The following is a 19127-nucleotide window of genomic DNA, read 5'->3' as shown; positions in this document are numbered from 1 at the left end:
AAGGATCAGTCAGAAAATCTGCCTTCCTCAGTTTATAATCCCTGTGAAGCATTGTGGAAATGTGTTGGGAGGCTGTCGTTTCCTTCTTTTATGTTTCTATAAAAGTGGTGTGAGGACAAATAAGTTATCTCACTGCACATTTGTGTGGAAGGCCCTGCTCTTTATTTTCTTTTACTAAGCACAATTCATTGAATTTCTTCAGATTCACTGGAAACACCACTAACCTGTTCTCTATACTTTTGCCAGTCCACTGCTCTGCTCTTCCCCATGTGCTGAAAATATGTACTTGCTTTCAGTCTTGCTGTTGAGTCCACTCGTTGTCCAACTGCTTCTACGTGCGGTTACCAAAATAGACTCCTGTTACTATCCTTCCTACATTTTAACTCACTTCTTTGAAAGTGATTAAAACATCTGGGAATGAAATGTTCGGCTCTTGTGATGTTTAACACAGCTGCATACATTCAGTAATGTTCTGGTTCAACTCCGTCACTTTGACCTGTTTTGTAAAAATACATGATGAAAGCAGTTTTTTGCTTCCTCAGGTCAATTATTTATAGTTGCGAGTTTCTTATAAGCACCATGCTCATTAAAGGCTCTCTATTGTTGTTGGAACTGATAGCAATCATAGTATGTTATGCACAGAATTTTGTATAGTTGTATATTATTCTGTATATATATATTTTTGGGTGTGTCAAGGAAACAATTAGTCCCAAATATAATTTACTAAAACCTGATGCTGTGGTACTGTACAGAAGTCATGAATTATCCCTCTTCTCTTTAAAAAATGTTTCCAAGGAGACAGACTTTCTTCTTTTTCTTCTCGGACTTTTTTTGTACCTGACCATTGCACAGAAATGTTTCTTAAGCCACTTAACTCAAGGGATGAACCAGTGTTGTGTCTACACGTAACCAGTAGGGGTGCAACGATACACAAAATTCACAGTTCGGTTCGATACTTTGGTGTCACGGTTCGATATTTTTTTGATACAAAAAAATGTTCATGCCTTTTTAATTTGTCATTTATTAAAATTATAAATATATTTTTTAACTCAAAAGTACAGTTTTTAAATTGAATGTTGCTGAAACAAAAGTAATTATAAAAATAAATCTGATTGAGGAATCACTCATCTTTGGAAAAGAGAGTTTATTACAGAGAAATGGCTCTTTCCAAAATAAAAGCTATACTATCCGCTTCTTCTGGGCTATATTCTCAGCAGCATATTAAACATATCAGATCCCCATAAGGAGAATCATGTGCTAACGGCTGTCTAAATGACTCGGGTAAAGTTTGTAGCATGCGGGCTTGTTGTTTTTGTCTGCTTCCACTTGTCTTTGCACTAGGATGATGTCGGCGTAAATGTGCAGTCATATTCGTTGTGTTCCCACTAGTGCTGTCAGCGTTAATCTCGTTGAAATGACGTTAAAGCCACAACACGGCAAATCTCCGTTAACGAGCTACCGCGGATCGCCTCGTGCGTGGGGCTGGACAGCCAACACGTTAACGAGCTAACTGCGCTAACGCACTAGTTCCCACCAATGTAATTGAGCATTGCGTGGCACATCCATCGATACATATGCGTACCGAACCGAAAGCACTGTATCGAACGGTTCAACATCGATACGAGTATTGTTGCACCCCTAGTAACCAGTGTTGGTCAAGCTACTTGAAAAAAGTAATCAGTAACTAAATACTAATTACTTCCCAAAAAAGTAATCCCGTTACTTTACTGATTACTTATTTTCAAAAGCAATTAGTTACTTAGTTACTTTTTAAAACATGATTTATCCCCTGAATAGGTAATAAAACGATAAATCTTTCAGCCCAATTCTACTTTTTCTGCATAATCCATCATATAAAATGTAATCAAATGGAAAAGACTCTTTTCAAAACTTGTTTTATTAGTTTCAATCTTTTAACTTCATGCATCAAGCAAAAATTAAATTATATGCAACATTCTCTGACTGGAAGAAATTTGTTTAACATTTAAACCTATTTTCTGCACATTCCAGCACATAAAATAAAATATTTTTTTGTGTTTACAGTCACTCTTTCAAATAGATGCAAGTAAAACACAGCAGAAAATAAATAAAATCAAAGACTCAGCGGTCCTGTTGCTCTATTTTCACCTGTATAGCAGGAGTGGGCAGACGGAGGTTTGCCCTGGTGCAGGTGTGCCGCAGCAGTCAGTGGAAGTTTCTCTGTGAATTTCACATTCCAGTGGCAGCGTATTTGGTGCTTCCTCGGACGTTTAGGGTTTTTTTCGCTGTACAAAGAAGTTTTCTTCCCACGCACAGCGGACACTAATGTTTTTGTCACTTTTTATGGAATCAAACTCAAAGTAAGATCAGTACTTCCACGCTTTAAACGCTGCACGCTCATACTCTCTCCTGCACTCGATATATGATCCATTGTTGATCTGCACACAGCTGTTGCCACGAACGTCGCACTCGCTTACATCATTGTCATGAGACACTCGCAAAAAAATCACGGTTTTAATAACGCAGTAACGCAGCGTTCCTACGGGAAAGTAACGGTAATCTAATTACCTTTTTTGCAATAGTAATCCCTTACTTTACTCGTTACTCGAAAAAAGTAATCGGATTACAGTAACTGCCCATCTCTGCACGTAACAGACAAAATACCACTTTTTAATTGTATCTTTGGGCACTTTGTTGCTAGCAGCCTGTCACAAAAACATATAATTTGTTCTCATTTGTTTAGCTAAATTTATGAAAATCGCCAAAGATAACATAGTTTGAAAAGAATAAAATGATATTTTTGCTCCAACATTGAGATTCCAAAAAGCCTTTAGCCATAAACTTGGCATATCTCGGAATGATGTGCCTAAGAAATTTCAGGCTGTGTTGAAGAAAAAAGGTGGTTATATTGAATATTGATTTCTGTATTTCCATTCCACTTATTTATGGTTGCACATGTTTTAATAAATCAGTGTACCATATAACCATATAAAAATGTTGACCAATTAGAACCCTACAAACAATAACACTTGCAGAGTCTGTGATCAGCAAAGGGGATAAAGGCCACACCTTTGACACTGCGAGGCAAAATCCTAATTTTCATCCACATGTAAACAGAGAAACAGCGTCTCTGAATATCTTCATGTGGAAAAAGTTTTTCAAAAGCTTCATTTTGAGCAACATAAAACACCACATATGGACAAAATTCCACTGAAAAAGCTTCATTATCCAAAATGTGTACCCGTGTAAGTTTGGACAGGGCTCGAATATTACTGGTCTTTACAGTGATCTCTCAAAAAACTAATAATCCATTAAAATAAACATAATAAAGTTTATAATATTCATTTCCTCTTATTTTCTCCTCTACTTGGCATTGCTGCGTATTGTTCATGTTTTCCATCTGTCTCTTCTGAAGTTGGTAGTGCTTCAAATAAACTGGTCATCCAGGATGTCCACAAAACAACCCTTTCATTCAATAAATTAACATAGATATCGAGCTGTTGGGATGAATTTAGAGAACTGTGGTTTGTCTCATGCTTTGTACTCACACACGAGGTTATCAATCTCTAAGTTGTGTAACACTCTTCAGATCTGGTGCTTAATCACGTCATGTAATGCTGACATAAATGAATACAGATGGCACATCCTTAAAATAGGCAGAGACAAATTGCGTTAAACAGATACTTATAAAACCTAGTTTTTACAAGAATATTCATCAATAGTCGACAGCTTTCTTGCATTTATCAAACCAGCTTTTATTTTTTTACTCTAAGCTTGTTCCATGACATTTATAACCTTTCATTTTTTTAAATGAATTATTATTAATTTTTTTTTACATTTACTAACTTTAGTTTTTCAGATTAAATCTGGACTCGAACCTTTCATTTTGTTTTGAATATTAAAATGTTCACTCCTGTATAGGGCGACAGATTATTTCCTGCCTGCTGGTTTGACTGGACTCACTTGGCCCTTCAGGAGCACTCTGCGCTCGGGTCTGTTGATGTCTTTGTAATGTATCTTTGGCTCAGCATTGCGTTGTTAGGGGATGCACGAAGTAAAACTGCAGGTCAAGGCACTCCGCTTAAGTGCGAGTGAAGAATAGTCCAATTTTATGCTGGTTAGAATTGAATCTTTGGAGCAGAGCGCCTCTCGACCGCAGAGAAACGAGATGAAACCGAGCAGCGATCCTGCTCACAACTGTAATAAAAGCTGTTTTTTGCTGTGCCTCACAAAACACCATTTAGTGTAATATAAAGACCAACCTGCGGATATGACTGGTTCATTATTCATAATTAACAACAAGGCAGCATTTTATACACTAGCTACAAATTAGTGCTTAGTGAATAGATCGGCTTCCTTTGACCATTGTTCAGACAGCCCCATATTTACATGTATTCAAATTTAGAAGCTGCATCGTACAATAACAAGGTTCACAGTGCACACAGAGATCTGCAGGCATGGTGAGAGAAGGGAAAGTGTTTATTGTCTACAGGCGGTCTGGGAAACAAGCTATAACCACGGCACACAGTCTCTGGGCTCCCACTATCATTTTATTTACTACAACAATTTCTGCTCCCTTGTGAAAGCAGTTTTCTGAGAGCAGTGCAAAGCATTATTTCATTTTTAATGGTTGCTGCTGGGGTCAGGACTGAGTACTCTTTGCATAATTATTTGTGGGCATGTTTGTATTGTTTATAGATTTTTTTTTCCTGCCTGTGCTGGGCCATTCATAGCAGCGTGCTCAAGGAAATATTTTTCTTTACAGTGCATCTACTTAATGCTTTTGTTTGGGAGCTATTGATTAACAAAAGCATAATGGTTGCGTCACCGAATCGATGCCCAACTGGACAAAAGAGGCACTGAGATGGCTGTAGAAAAACATAGTAAAACATTCAGCCCAATAACCGTCAAACACTCGCTTGAGTGCATTTACTTTTTGGAACAGTGTTCTTTCATTTCCGAGGCGGTAAGTGCGCCGCAGATGTCGTAAAAGTCACATTCCGTGTGTTTGCACAGGCGAGAAAAAATAAATGGGTATGGAAACAAAGAGGCGCCGTATTTGCAGTCACCATAATTTGCACACACTGTTCGGCTCTCCCCGGCAATCTGTCACCTGAAAACATATTTGCACCTCTCTTATAGTTGGTTATTTACGGTAATGTACTTTTTCTCTTGCAACAGTGATGCACTGTATTGCCAAAACTATTCACTCACCCATCCAGATCATTGAATTCAGGTGTTCCAATCACTTCAATGGCCACAGGTGTAAAAATTAAGCACCTATGAAGACTGCTTCTACATAAATTTGTGAAAAAAGGCATCCGAAATGTATCTTTACACAAAAAAAAGAGAAATAATACATCAAACAATGTTTCTCCATAAACATAACTCCTGTAGAGTGATGTGAGGGTTCAGCTATGCAGCAAAGTAGCTCTCCTGCCCCTGTGTTTGCATTTTTCTCTCAGCGTTTGAAGTGGGTAATATGCTTTTGGTCGAGGCCCAAAAGTCTTGATGGTAATTACCTTGTTCTTATTCTGACTCTCATAATTGTGTGCCTCCAGGGGGCCATTACAGAAGCCTCTACATCTAATTCTGTTGAAATAAAGAAAGGATAGGCTGGGAGCAATGCTGCCCAAATTTAATGTCAGGAGAAGAAAGAAATGACATATTTACTTTTGATTGCTTTAGAGGAAGACAAATGACTTGTGTTTTTGATAAAAACGTATTTGCTAATTTGTATATAAGCCAAAGAGTTTCATCCTGATTCCAGGCAGCGATCTCAGCGAAGTTCAGAGACTGCATGCTGAAAAATATGTGGCTTGGGGTAACAGAGTTGAAGATGCTAAGATTTTCGAGGGTGGACAAGATTAGACAGGATTAGACATGAGTGTATCAGAGGGACAGCTCAGGTTGAGCTGTTTGGAGACAGAGTTAGAGAGGTGAGGTTGAGATGATTTGGACATGTGCAGAGGAGGCATAGCTGATATACTGGACAGAGGATGTTGAATATGGAGCTGCCAGGCAGGAGGAAAAGAGGAAGATCACAGAGAAGATTCTTGATTGTAGTCAAGGAGGACATGCAGAGCAGGAGGATAGTGACAGGGTGAGATTGAAGCAGGTGATCTGCTGTGGGAACCCCTGAAGGGTTCAAGAAGAAGATGAAGCAGTGACAGATCTACCATGTAGCACATGTAACACTCACTAATTATCACTATTATATCTTGTGTGCTAATTCCACTTTATAACATATAGCCAGAGTCGAAATTATTGGCATTTTCCAACCTCAAATAAGCACTAGAAAACCACATGCATGAATTGCTACATCATTTAAAAACTGGATCTTGGTGTTGCTGAACCTCTTGTTGACCCTGCCACTGTGAATTTGTTTTTCAACCACCTTTAACACGAGCTGTGGAATATGAAATATGCAGCTTTATAACACAAGATAACTACAATGCATTATTTTTTCAACAGTAAAATAACTTGGACGTCTTACATGGCTCAGCTGCTTCTGTGGATTGTATTCACTATTGTATTTAGCAGATAGCCTTGCCGTTGTTTGAAACTCATCATTTTAGTGAGCTGATCCCGTAGCCTGAAGAGCATGCGACTGTGGTGTATTATAGACTCTGTGTTCTTTGTGCTTCTCTGGTATGTTTTGGATCAATACCATTTTGAAAAAGGCGATGTTTGACTTTGTAAGCCTACTTAACCTTCATTGTCATTTTACTTTTGTCGTGAGATTGAGGCTGAAAAGATTCTCGCAAAGGTGAACGGAGCCTCTCCTGCTGATTCCTTTCTTCAGGTTGTTGTGCTAAGCTAAACTAATAAAATGCTTGCTGAAGCCTGAAATTTCTTGGCAGGAAATCAGAGTCATGTGTTACGCAGGTTCTAGTTTACTGTATAGCAGCTGTATAACACAACATAACCACAATGCATTCTTTTTTTTAACAGTAAAATAACTTGGACGCCCTGCATGTCTCAGCTGTTTCAAAACCTGATAATTATAGGTGTTACCTATAATTAGGTAAGGCCAACTGCTTTCAAGTATGCAGTTCTCAAGATGACTGACAAGTACTCAGGTAGATACTTGATCAGTGGGTGGAGCAGTAACCGCAAATGTTATTACACTGAAACCAATTGCAGCTTAAGGTTTTCTTTCAAGTCTCCACATCAAAAGACAGTGACAGATATGTTCCATTTAAGGAAAAGAAGCGGCCCTCAATGCGCTGGCAACTTCTGTGCACTAAGGAAACATGTATTCTCCAAGTGGTTGGCAAGCGGTTGCTGAAAGTTGCTGGCAGTTGGGTGAAAATGGTTGCAAAGTGGGTGCCACACTAAAAGCCTCCTTGTTTGGTTGTATCATATTGCCATGGTTGACTGCATGAAAGACCCAGACTTGTCTGCAAACGCTCACTAACTGACAACCTTCAAAGTAAAAATACTATTTAGTGAGAATCTGGCAGCCATGGCAATCTGCTAGGACCGTAAACAATCAAAAGAGGGTTTTTGGAGCAGTACTGTATACCTCTTAGCAAATAATCTACCAAATGACAAGCAACTACCTCCAGTAAACACTCGCCACTCTGTCCTCAAAGTACATGTTTTTCTCTGGCGAGTGCCTTGGTAACACATCCCATGTTTGGATACATCTCAAGAGAGATTTTGGCCCCTCTTGTTTACAGAACTCTAAATCCTTTAGGTTCCTTGGCTTGGTAACTTGGTAACCTGAAACTTCAACATTCATTTTGTTGGAAATGAGTAAACTTACAATTCAGCTACATGTAGCTAACATGACATCACCCACTGGTTAGTGAATCCTACTGTAAAGCCTTCAGCTTTATAGATAAAACTTAATTAGGAGGGGTACATCTGGCAGTGCAACTAAAGGCACAGCACCCTCAGATGTGCAACAATGTGTCTTGACAGTAGCCACAGCTTAAACATACCTCTAAGTGGACGCAGAGTCCAGTCCAATGAGTGAACCTCATTTTGTATTCAGTATGATTTTAAGCTAGTGATGGAGAATGATAAATTCATCCTTATAAAAAATTTTACTGAGATCAAAAAATCAAGAAAAATGAAGGGTTGTTTTACCATAGACTTCTACACACCCAAACTTATTTTTGAAACCAGAGGAATCGCCCCCTTCTGGTTATTAGAAAGACTACAGCGCACTGACTTCCCCTTTTAGATCTGTAGGCTGTTTCCATCCTTTATATTCAGTCTTTGCTTAGACAAGAAAAGTTTGTTTTATAATATGTTGAACCACTTCAAATGTCTTCATAGAGCATTCGTCACGTGTGACAAGGTTATTAGACAGTGTTTAAGAAAAGAAAGAGAAGTACTTGAAATGCATAAATGATTCGACAGTGTAGACTTTGGCCCTCCCAAACTTCACCTCTCTGTCTGTTTCCTGCATGAATCACCGTGAGTCATTAGTAGTCCAGATCACTGACCAGACTTTGTGAGGATACGTTGAGTCTGCTGAATTTTCTGTCAGTTACATCTGACTGCTTTTCAGGTCCACTCAGACCTGACTGAAACTTTGTTATAACCGTTTTCCTAAAGTATGTTCCGGTTCAGTAAGAAAGCTTTTATGGCTCGACATGTTAAGACTTGATATTTCAGTGACATTCTTGTTGAATGACATAGAGGTAGATGGGAAACCTTTCCTGCTCTCTTTGTGTAAGAGAGAAAACTAGTGTTTGTCCTAATATGCACCTATCGTTCTCGTAAATAAAACACTGACTTACTAAATGTGAGTTTACATGGCGATATAATCACCGTGCTTTTGGTGTCTGTTTTAGCTTAAAGTACACTACCTTGTAACACTAGCCAGACTTGGGTCTTTGATTGTGGCTATGATATATTCATAATATTTATTCTCTGTTTGGAAACGCTGTGAAATTAACTTCTTTCTACAAATATTCACACTGATATGTATTTTTATTGTCACTGCATTATGTTTTCAGTGGTTTAACTCACTCATTTAAAGCCAGTGTTGCTTGCAGCCAAGTAAACCAAACCAATGAGCAGCTAGTCAGACTAAACCCAAATTAAAAAAATGCTCATTTACTGTTTATCTATGACATGTAATAGTGTTGGTTAAACAAGAGGACAGATACGTACAAGATGAGTTCACAAGCATGTAAAACAAAAACAAAACAGTTGTATAGGAGTCCAAAATGTACTGTAGAGCATGGTTGCTTGGCCATGAGGGAGCTTCTAGACCACTAATACATATCAAATGAACCCATGGGATTTAGCTTTCTGTTTGGAATATCAGCAAAGGCTCATTTAGTCTAAAATGAACAACACTTGGAGGGATTGTCTTGTAGACATCAATTCAGTCTGTTATGGTCTCTCTGGGTTCCTTTCTAGTGACAACTCTGACACGTCTGACAGCAGTATTCTCCGAAGACCTAATTAGCCTGACCATTAAACTCAAAAGGATGATGGAAGGTGCTGAAAAGAACACTGCAAAGCAACAAATATTTGTCACTTTGTTTACTGCCAAAACTGATTAAGACAGCTTGTCTATATTTATTTTACCAACTCTCAATATTCAGATTTTATTTCAAGATCTAACTCTCCGTGCTGTGTTTGTGATGTTGGATTACATATATTGCACAAATTCTTCCTAATAACCTTATATAGTCCTCACCATATGAGAGGTTTTAACCACTCAGTGTGCGGCTGTGTGTGTGTGTGTGTGTGTGTGTGTGTGTGTGTGTGTGTGTGTGTGTGTGTGTGTGTGTGTGTGTGTGAAGCATAAGGAGTTGATAAATTCCTTGAGGCAATCGAGGAGGGGAATTCAAGAAAGGGAAAAAGAAAAGATGTGATCCCTGAAACATGCGAGCGCTTGACGTAAACAAACATACCAGGAGGATTTCAAAGCGTCGGCCCCTCAGTGGAAATCCTCTGATGCGCTGATGGCATATAAAGAGACAAATGCACCGCAGAAAGGTATGAAGACATACTGTCTGCCCACACACACAGTGCCACTGTGAAGACCCTTTCTCTTTCATGTGTTATCAGGCGAAGACTCAGTTGTTTGTTTACTGGCAATTTGTGCTGTCAGCAGCCCACAGACCATACCCATATCAATGCCAGGCCAGGAATGTAACCATGTAATGGAGGTGGAGGCGGTGGGAGGTGGGGATTTCCCCTCAAGCTCTACTGATAAGCTCCATGAAGCTTGCCGCATCTTGTATTTAGAAAACATCTGTTGAATTCTTTGGTCATAACGAAAACTGTTTGTAGTTAAGTTCATGTGAGAAATGCGAGTATGCTGCAAATTGCTGTAAACATGTGTTACATCCCAGTGTTCTTGGTTTCCATATCAACCCTGGCTACGGCAGGTGATTGGCACTTGTGCTGGCTTGTGGGCTGGGCTTATACATGCTGGTCCTTTGTTTTAGCACACTCCCTCTAACCTGCTCCATGGTGTTTGGCATTAGGCTCTTCATTTATCTGATTATCTGCCTACAATAAACAGTGGCGTGTAAACTCTCACTGTCGTGCTGTGTCTACTAATATGTTTGGCGTTAGATCATGGGATGAGCCTCTATTATAATATTAAAGACATTATAGAGAAACTTGGGAGACTTGTCCCATGATCTAAACCTACCCCATCACTTTTGGCTCACAAAGGTCATATATGTGTTACCACATCAGGTAGGTTGGAATTGCTGAGTTGCAGGACTCGGAACATAAAGGAATTGAGAAAAGGAGTCAACTTTTGTTCACTGTAAACAAAACCAAATACTAAATACAAGGAAGCAAAAACCTGACCCTGGAAAATGAAAGCTGGGAACATGAACTGGGAATAGACTAGGCAGTAACAAGGGGACCAGGAACACGGTGACACATGCAACGCAACATGGGACTACGAGACAACAGGCAGAGGAAGACAGGGGACTAAATGCACAGAGGATAACGAGGGGATAGGAAACAGGAGGGAAACACAGCCAGAACTAATCAGACATAATGATACAGGGAGGAAGCAAAACTAAACACAACGAACACAGGACGAGAGACTGTCGAAATAAAACAGGAAACACACTGAGATGCAGACTAAAAGACAAAGGTTTGACTCTGGAACCGGGTGATAAACAGACATGGGAACATGATAGACGAGGGAATAGAGAGGGCGAGAGACATGACTGCCTGGGGAGAACACAGAGGAGACCAAGCCAACCAGAGCATGAAGGGGAACAGACTAAATGAACATGAACCTAAGAACTGCAAATACAAATGGATCATAGCACTCTTAGTTTGCATAAAGAAAGATCTCCAATCTGTGGTAGACCAGTTTTGGTCCTCAGGGTAATTTAAGGAATTTAAAGATTTTCTGTGTCAAAAGCAATAGTGGTCTGGCTGAACAGGAGATACTAGTTGAAGTGTTTGAGTTGTTCTGTGACTTAACCACTGAAGGTGACGAGACAGAACAGTTGCGGCAGAGTGAAAGGATACAGGACAGAGTTGTAGGATTAAAGGAGCTGGAAAGAAAGACTTGGGTCTTTAAGAATTAAGGGTTGAGGCAAGGAAAAGGAGCAGGCAAGGTAGTGTGAGCAAAAAAAACAAAAAAAACAAAGGCATGCACATGAAAGAGAAATGAATGAGATGGAGCTTAGAGCTCAAACCCAAAGTGCCACCATGAAAAAAATGAGTAATTTTGATATTTGTAAAAACAATAATCTGGCCCCCCTTTCAGCGAGAAAGATGTTGAAAAGTACTTTCTGCACTTTGAACGTGTAATCAAAGAATTGCTAGACCTTACTGTTTTAGTTTTTTCTAGTTGGTAAAGCTCAGGAGGCATATTCATCACTCAGTATAAAGAAGAGTATAGACTGTGGCCTTGTTAAAGCTAGTATTGTGCGAGCTTATGAACTGGCGGCAGAAGCTTACCAGCAGCATTTTCATGGTTGTTCAAAAGATGAAGCATAAACTTATGTGTAATTTGTTGGAGAAAAGGAGACATTATAGCACTGGCACAGATTTTCAAGAACAAGGGTGATGTGCAGTGCTTTAGTAACTACAGGGGAATAAAGTCAATGAGTCATACTGTAAAGCTATGGGTAAGAGTTGTTGAGGCTAGGTTAAGAAGCGAGGTATGTTCACTAAGCAGCACTATGCTGAGAAAGAGCCCTACAGATACGATTGCTTTGGGAGTATTGAGAAAGTATAGAGAAAGTCAGGAGTTTCACTGTGTCTTTGAAGATCTAGAAGCGCATGCCAAGAGAAGAGCTGTGTTAGTGCATGAGGGAGTCAGGAGTAACAGAGAAATATTCGATTACATTTTCATTTCAGTTTTATTCACTTAGCACCAAATCACAACAATAATCTGCTCAAGATGCTTTATATTGTAAGGTAAAGAAGCTATAATAATAGAGGCAAAACCCCAACAACCAAATGAAAGCCATTTTGGAGAGAGGTGTATATATAATCTGTGCAAATCATGTAAAATTTTCTCTATTATTGCACTCAGCCAAGGAATTATAAAGTAATGGGTTAATTATACCCTTTCCCTAACAGTTACAACATTACATTAAAAAATGCAGTAAAATATACCCCCAAACAATGAGTCTTATGTTCCTAATTGCGCATGTGCCAGACTGCGCTTTTTGACCAAGCGGGACAGCAAGCAAATTCTGGGTCCTTTTTCCGGCTTCCAACAAACCTGATCGAACCACAGAAGTGAAGGTAAGCTATTTACATAGGGTGAATAATATATAATAGCGTATGCAAATGGTAATTTTTGAAGTAATGAGCTATTACACTTCACTTGTATTGCATAAGTCTGTATAATGCACCATTACTTGAAATAAAACTTTGAATCTGCTGCTGTCTGTTAACCGTCTAGACATCTGCCGGTAAGTTGCAATGAAATGTGTTCGTGGTGCGCTTTTTATCAGTCAGCATGCATGACCAGTCCCGGACTATGTAATAAAAACATTGAGATGATGAACCATCTGAATGTCTTTTTTGGGGGGTACATTTTACCTTATATGAATAGGTAATGTTTATCAACTGATAATAATTAAATTTTATTAGTAATTATATAATTAATTTTACCTAATTTCAATGAGTAAGTAGCTGTTGTATATATATGCGCAAATATGGGGTAAATTTTACCCAATTTAATTAAGTATTTCATAGCTTTTTATTGAAGCTATTTTATACACAATATATTGACTTAAATCTACCCCAAAAAAGTCAATGCAAATTGTTACCTCAGATTTATTGGGTAAATTCTATAGATGACTTCTTACAGTGCACGCAATGCTCAATTACATGGGTGGGAGCTAGTGTGTTAGCGCAGTTTGCTCGTTAACGTGTTGGCCGTCCAGCCCCACGCACGGGCGATCCGCGGATAGCTCGTTAACGGAGATTTGCCGTGTTGTGGCGTTAACGTCATTTCAACGAGATTAACGCTGACAGCACTAGTGGGAACACAACGAATATGACTGCACATTTACGCCGACATCATCCTAGTGCAAAGACAAGTGGAAGCAGACAAAAACAACAAGCACGCATGCTACAAACTTTACCCGAGTCATTTAGACAGCCGTTAGCACATGATTCTCCTTATGGGGACCTGATATGTTTAATATGCTGCTGAGAATATAGCCCAGAAGAAGCGTATAGTATAGCTTTTATTTTGGAAAGAGCCATTTCTCTGTAATAAACTCTCTTTTCCAAAGATGAGTGATTTCTCGATCAGATAGATTTATTTTTTTTATTACTTTGTTGTTTCAGCAACATTAAATTTAAAAACTGTACTTTTGAGTTAAAATATATATTTATAATTTTAATAAATGACAAATTAAAAAGGCATGAACATTTTTTGTATCGAAAAAATATCGAACCGTGACACCAAAGTATCGAACCGAACTGTGAATTTTGTGTATCGTTGCACCCCTAATAAACACATAACACTGACACTCTGGGACACCATTGGGCTGGGTGGAAGTGTTTTATCACGACTGCAAAGCCGACTCATCAGTAAATCAGAGATGGAGTATACAGCACTCTCTGATTTAAGCCTCCTGCAAGCCTGAGACCCCCTTATGCTGGAATTAAGCCTTGGGCGTTCGATGTTTGCGCTTCTACTCGTCTATTATTTACCACATCACTGCATTGAAAATGATGATATAGTGTCAAAGAGTTGAAGAACCGCACTACCAAAGTTCGGTTAACTTTTATTCCCCCAGAATGCTGACGGAGCGTGCAAAGCAACCCTTTCTTTAGTGGGGCAGCCATAAAGGGTTCAGACAGTCAAATGATTTGAAACCTTTTTGGTTATGTGGTTTTGAAGTACCTCAAAAACAAATTCTGCTTTTTCATGTGTCCTACAGCTGGCTTTTAAGGCGGATTACTCCACAGGACTGTGTAAATAGCACTCCATGACTCACGCACATAAACACATGGCAAAAGACTGAGTTAATAACCATGCTGTTGGACAAGTTCTTCAAAAATGCTGTGTTTTTGTAGAAGAAAGACGGAAATGACTTTGAGCTGAGCTGTTGAGTGAAACATCAAGCACAATGAGCGTGGGTGTAATGTAAGTCAATAATACAGGAGCACAGGTGTCAGTGAGAGTACAAAATCCAAAATGCTCCTCATTCAGTTAAGGATCTCGGATGTTAAGTTAAAAAGTCAAACAAATGACGTCTTGGATCTATGGAACTGCTTTAGGAAGTTAATGTTCATTAAATATGTTGATTTGTTTGAGTTTTGTACTTGCCAGAAGGCCACTCAAAACAGCCAGTCAGCAGACACACCTGAAAACTTATCAGTCATATTGTTGCACTACTAGCTCTGGTAAAGCTGAAGGTATCATTCTTCGTGGTTACTGCATATGAATATCTCTCTGAAATGAGCCATTAATAAAGCCATAATAAGCAGGTCTTTATCACATTTCATTTACATGTAGCCTTGGTTTAGTCGACCTAAAATAACTCCTCAGAGGTTAACAGATGACAGCCAGGATGCAAGTTTCTTTAAAAGGATCTAGCTTCTGCTTGCTGGCTACACATTTAAATTCAGACATGACTTCAGGTGGAACAAAGATGAAACTGATATAACTTTTGTTGTGTGTGACTTAAAGGTCAAGTGTTCAACCTACCAGAAGCCGCCTTTTTTTTTTAGGCGCTTTTTTTTGTCTTCGTCAGCCAAGAACTTTTGACACTGTTGATGTCTGTGCTCTCCTGGGTTGAAGGCTGCCTCCACAGATCCTCACAGCTGCCCTGGTATTTAAAAAGTTATATGGACTTTTTTTCTTTCTTCCTGAACCACAGTCAGTCATCTTTCTTCTCCTGCCAGATGATCTTTCCTTTCCGTTTCTCACTTGTCTGACTTCCCTTTCCTTTTTTTTTCAACACTTCACTCTTATTCGTAGGGAAATATTTTGAGTTGGGATTTACTCAGTTGAAGTAAGATGTTTTTCATTCTTTACCTCAATCAGTAGTGGCTTTAATCTTCTTGGTTACTCCACTACTTTTGTCATTCTTTATGTGGGTAACCTGTAAAATCCATAAAACAATCAACCACAAAAACACCCGAGGTGAGTCTTTATTTTGACTAATTTCTGCTTACCCTGTAAAGATTCTCACATCTACTTCAGTTTTGCAATAAATGTCGCATGATTATATCCACGACTGCCCAGGGCTGTCCATTCGAATAATCACCATTACAATAGAAACAGCTTACACACTGATAGCTTAAAGATCATTACACCACCATTAGGCCATTAATCTTAATGGTTGTAATTCTGTGGGTACTTTGATGATATCTTTGGTGTTACTGTGTCACAGACAGAAAGATTTGCTTCACTCGCCTTTCAAAACACATTGATAAAAACTGGATTAACGTGTCTTGAAACAGATAAAGACAGTTGTAGCAAATAGATGGTCCATCGTCTTAGAAGCAATACTTAACAAACAGGCATTGTCTGTTTGCACAGTAACTGCATGTGAGCAAATGCACAGTGAGCCTTTTGAAGGATCTCATTTGAATCTGACAGGTTGAGGAAATATTTTGGTACGAAGTATTTGGGATTCTATAAATTCTAGAATAGATTCTATTCATTTGGGAAGGGTAAGTGGTCCTCAAAATGTAGCAGAATGTACTGTATGTATGTGCAGTTTGACTGCAAATAGCTTCCCTGTAATTATATGCTTGTGACTGATTAGCATCAAAAATTTAGATTAGCCTTTACAACAGTCAGCTCATTGCCATACACAGTACTCTCAAAAAATGCGCACACACAAAATACTGACTTTAAGTAATTTGATTATATCTTCCATCTAATTTTGTTACATAACTACAATATAAAACATTATATTTAAGTGAATCCAGTCAAATGAAGTTTACTTGAATGGTATGCAGGTTAGTTTATACCCAGCAGTGGTATAAACTAATGAATTATTTGAATAAATAAACCTTTGATTATATATGTAAACTATTGCTTCATGTTAATAAAGGCAAATAATATTTTTGTAGTGTGTGAATATAATCATGCATATGGTGTTATGTGTGTGTTATGGCTGCTTGACAGTTTATAGACAACTTACTGTCTCAGCTGCTCTGACGTTTGTCACGCTACGCTTTTCATCTAAGTAAGCCTGATCTCTCTGGGAAGAAAACAACATGAAATTCTGTGCAAAATGTTTAGAATGCATTTCCCTGATGCAAAAAAACTGTCCCTAAAATGATCGAATGATTGAAAAACTATGGTAATGATATAAAAACACTTAAAGCTGGAGCAGCTTCTTTCATCACTACTGAAGACAGCAGTGAGGGGAAAAAAAGATTCATTTTATAAAAATATTATAATATTCTCCATCATATGTTTCAGTTAATGATACTAGTGAGACTAAAAAGAATGTGTGATGTGGCGTAAAGTGTAATGAATGAACATGTTATGTTTATTTCCATAGAGAAATGGTAAATGGCCTGTATTTGTATAACACTTTACTAGTCCCTAAGGACCCCAAAGTGTTTTACACAACCAGTCATCCACACACTGGTGACGGCAAGCTACATTGTAGCCACAGCCACCCTGGGGCGCACTGACAGAGGCGAGGCTGCCGGACACTGGCGCCACCGGGCCCTCTGACCAGTAGACAATGGGTGAAGTGTCTTGCCCAAGGACACAATGACCAAGACTGTCCAAGCCGGGCTCGAACCAGCAACCTTCCGATTACAAGGCGAACTCTCAACTCTTGAGCCACAATGATGAGCCTGTAATGAATGTGATTTTGGATGATGACTTAGGAACAAGTCTTTGAGTTACAGTCTGCTGGATTTCATGGTCTGCAGATAAAGTCAAGTAGTGTGTGATCGAAGATTCAGATCTTTGTTCTTAGATTGTTTAACATATTTTCAATATTTGGCACTGGCATTAGCCGTTTTTGGTTGAATTTGCTTCTTTTTTTTTTTTTCTCATATAATTCAGTGTCTATGCATGGCTCCACATTCAGATTTTGTCTTGTCATTTGATCCTCTCCACGTTTGCAAATCAGCTGAACAATCTTTGGTATTTCTTGAGTTTTATCAGAAGTAAAGAAAACCCCTTAGAAATCTTAAATTTCAAATGATATCTAGCATCTTTCTGTTTCTATCACAGCTCCTCTGTTTCTGCTTCTCCCACACTCCATTCCACCAAACTGATCCTCTTATCAGGGATTGTGGAAAGGATTTCTGTATTCACCGTGGCAAATTCTCCACAGGGTTCCTTTTGATTTGTCTCTTCTGTGCACATGTGAGCACCGCCATAATAGTCCTTGTCTTCAATAATAATTTTTATGCCAACGACACCCAACTCTTCTTTTCCTTTCCTTTTTTTAAACACAGCTTGATGCTTCTCTGGTCGGGACCTCCAGCTGGAGATCTGCCCTGCACCTCAAGCTCAGTCTTGACAAGGCTTAGCAGCAGTTCCTTTACTGACAAGCAAGTCTTTGCTCTCTATCACTGTTTATATCACCACAGTGCCGCCTGTCAAGACTTACAAGAGTCTGGGTGCAATTCTTGAGAACTGTCACGGATAAAAAAAATTCTTTAAAAAAAATTAGGCTTGAGGACTTTTTGTAGAAGGAAAAAAAAAATCAGAATTTCATTTATCTTAAAGATTCATCATCTGATCTGGGACTTTCAGTCAAACTGTCTAGAGTTCAAGTTCACTTGATTTTTGTGACGGCATCTGTACTATGAGTGTCTTTATGAAATATGTCAGAAAGAAATTATTTTGAAAAATTTGTAAAAAAAAAAAAAAAAAAGTTTAAAAATTCAATAAGACTTAAATCCAAAACTACAGCACATGAAGTTATAAGTTCTATGAATTTGCAAAATTTTTCATGTCACATCATTTTACTATTTACCTGAAAACTCGACTTCACAAATATACACAAATATCTATGCTATACCTACACATACACAAAGACCTTTGATTATGAAGATGTGTTCTGTATTAATTGTTATGATTGAACATGCTTTAGTAACATAAGGTCTAATCCATTCTATATATACTTTATTATATACATATCTATATATACTCTTATTGCTACACTGGTTAGGTTAGGGTAATATTGCTGTAAGCAGACAAGGTTTTTCTGAGGTTTGATATCTTTGATTTAAGAGACACATTTCTAAAAACAGGCATCATTTTTGTTAGCTTGTAAACCATTAGGGATCCAGTTCAGTATTCTGATGCAGAATTTGCAATATATGGAATAAAAGGTATGCATTCCTGCGACTGCATATGCATTTGCTTTTAACTCATTCACTGCCAGCCATTGGCAGTGAATGGGTTAAACCCATTGACTCATTCACTGCAATTGACGGCTATAGACGTCAATTGCAGTGAATGAGTTAAGAGTTTCTTTGTGCTGCTTTACTATACGTTTCAAGAACACACACCTTTCTGTATATGTGCTGCAAGTTGTGATGTCCCATCAGTCCTTGAACACTGGCCCAATGTCCTGCATGTGAATTGACCATTTCTCCAGGCTCTGACAGCTGGGGAGGCAGGCGAAGCGCAGCCTGCCTGGGCAGACAGCTGCTATAGCCCTTCGTCTTGCCCTCTAACAGTGAAGCCTTGTGCAGCGCCTGCCTCTCCTGAATGTCAGCACTCACATAACTAC

The sequence above is a fragment of the Haplochromis burtoni genome, unplaced genomic scaffold, assembly GCF_018398535.1.
Source record: "Haplochromis burtoni strain Fernald_Lab_line unplaced genomic scaffold, NCSU_Asbu1 Contig_23, whole genome shotgun sequence".
Lineage (NCBI taxonomy): Eukaryota > Metazoa > Chordata > Actinopteri > Cichliformes > Cichlidae > Haplochromis > Haplochromis burtoni.
The sequence above is the reverse complement of the archived record's forward strand: the minus strand, read 5'-3'. Positions refer to the sequence as shown.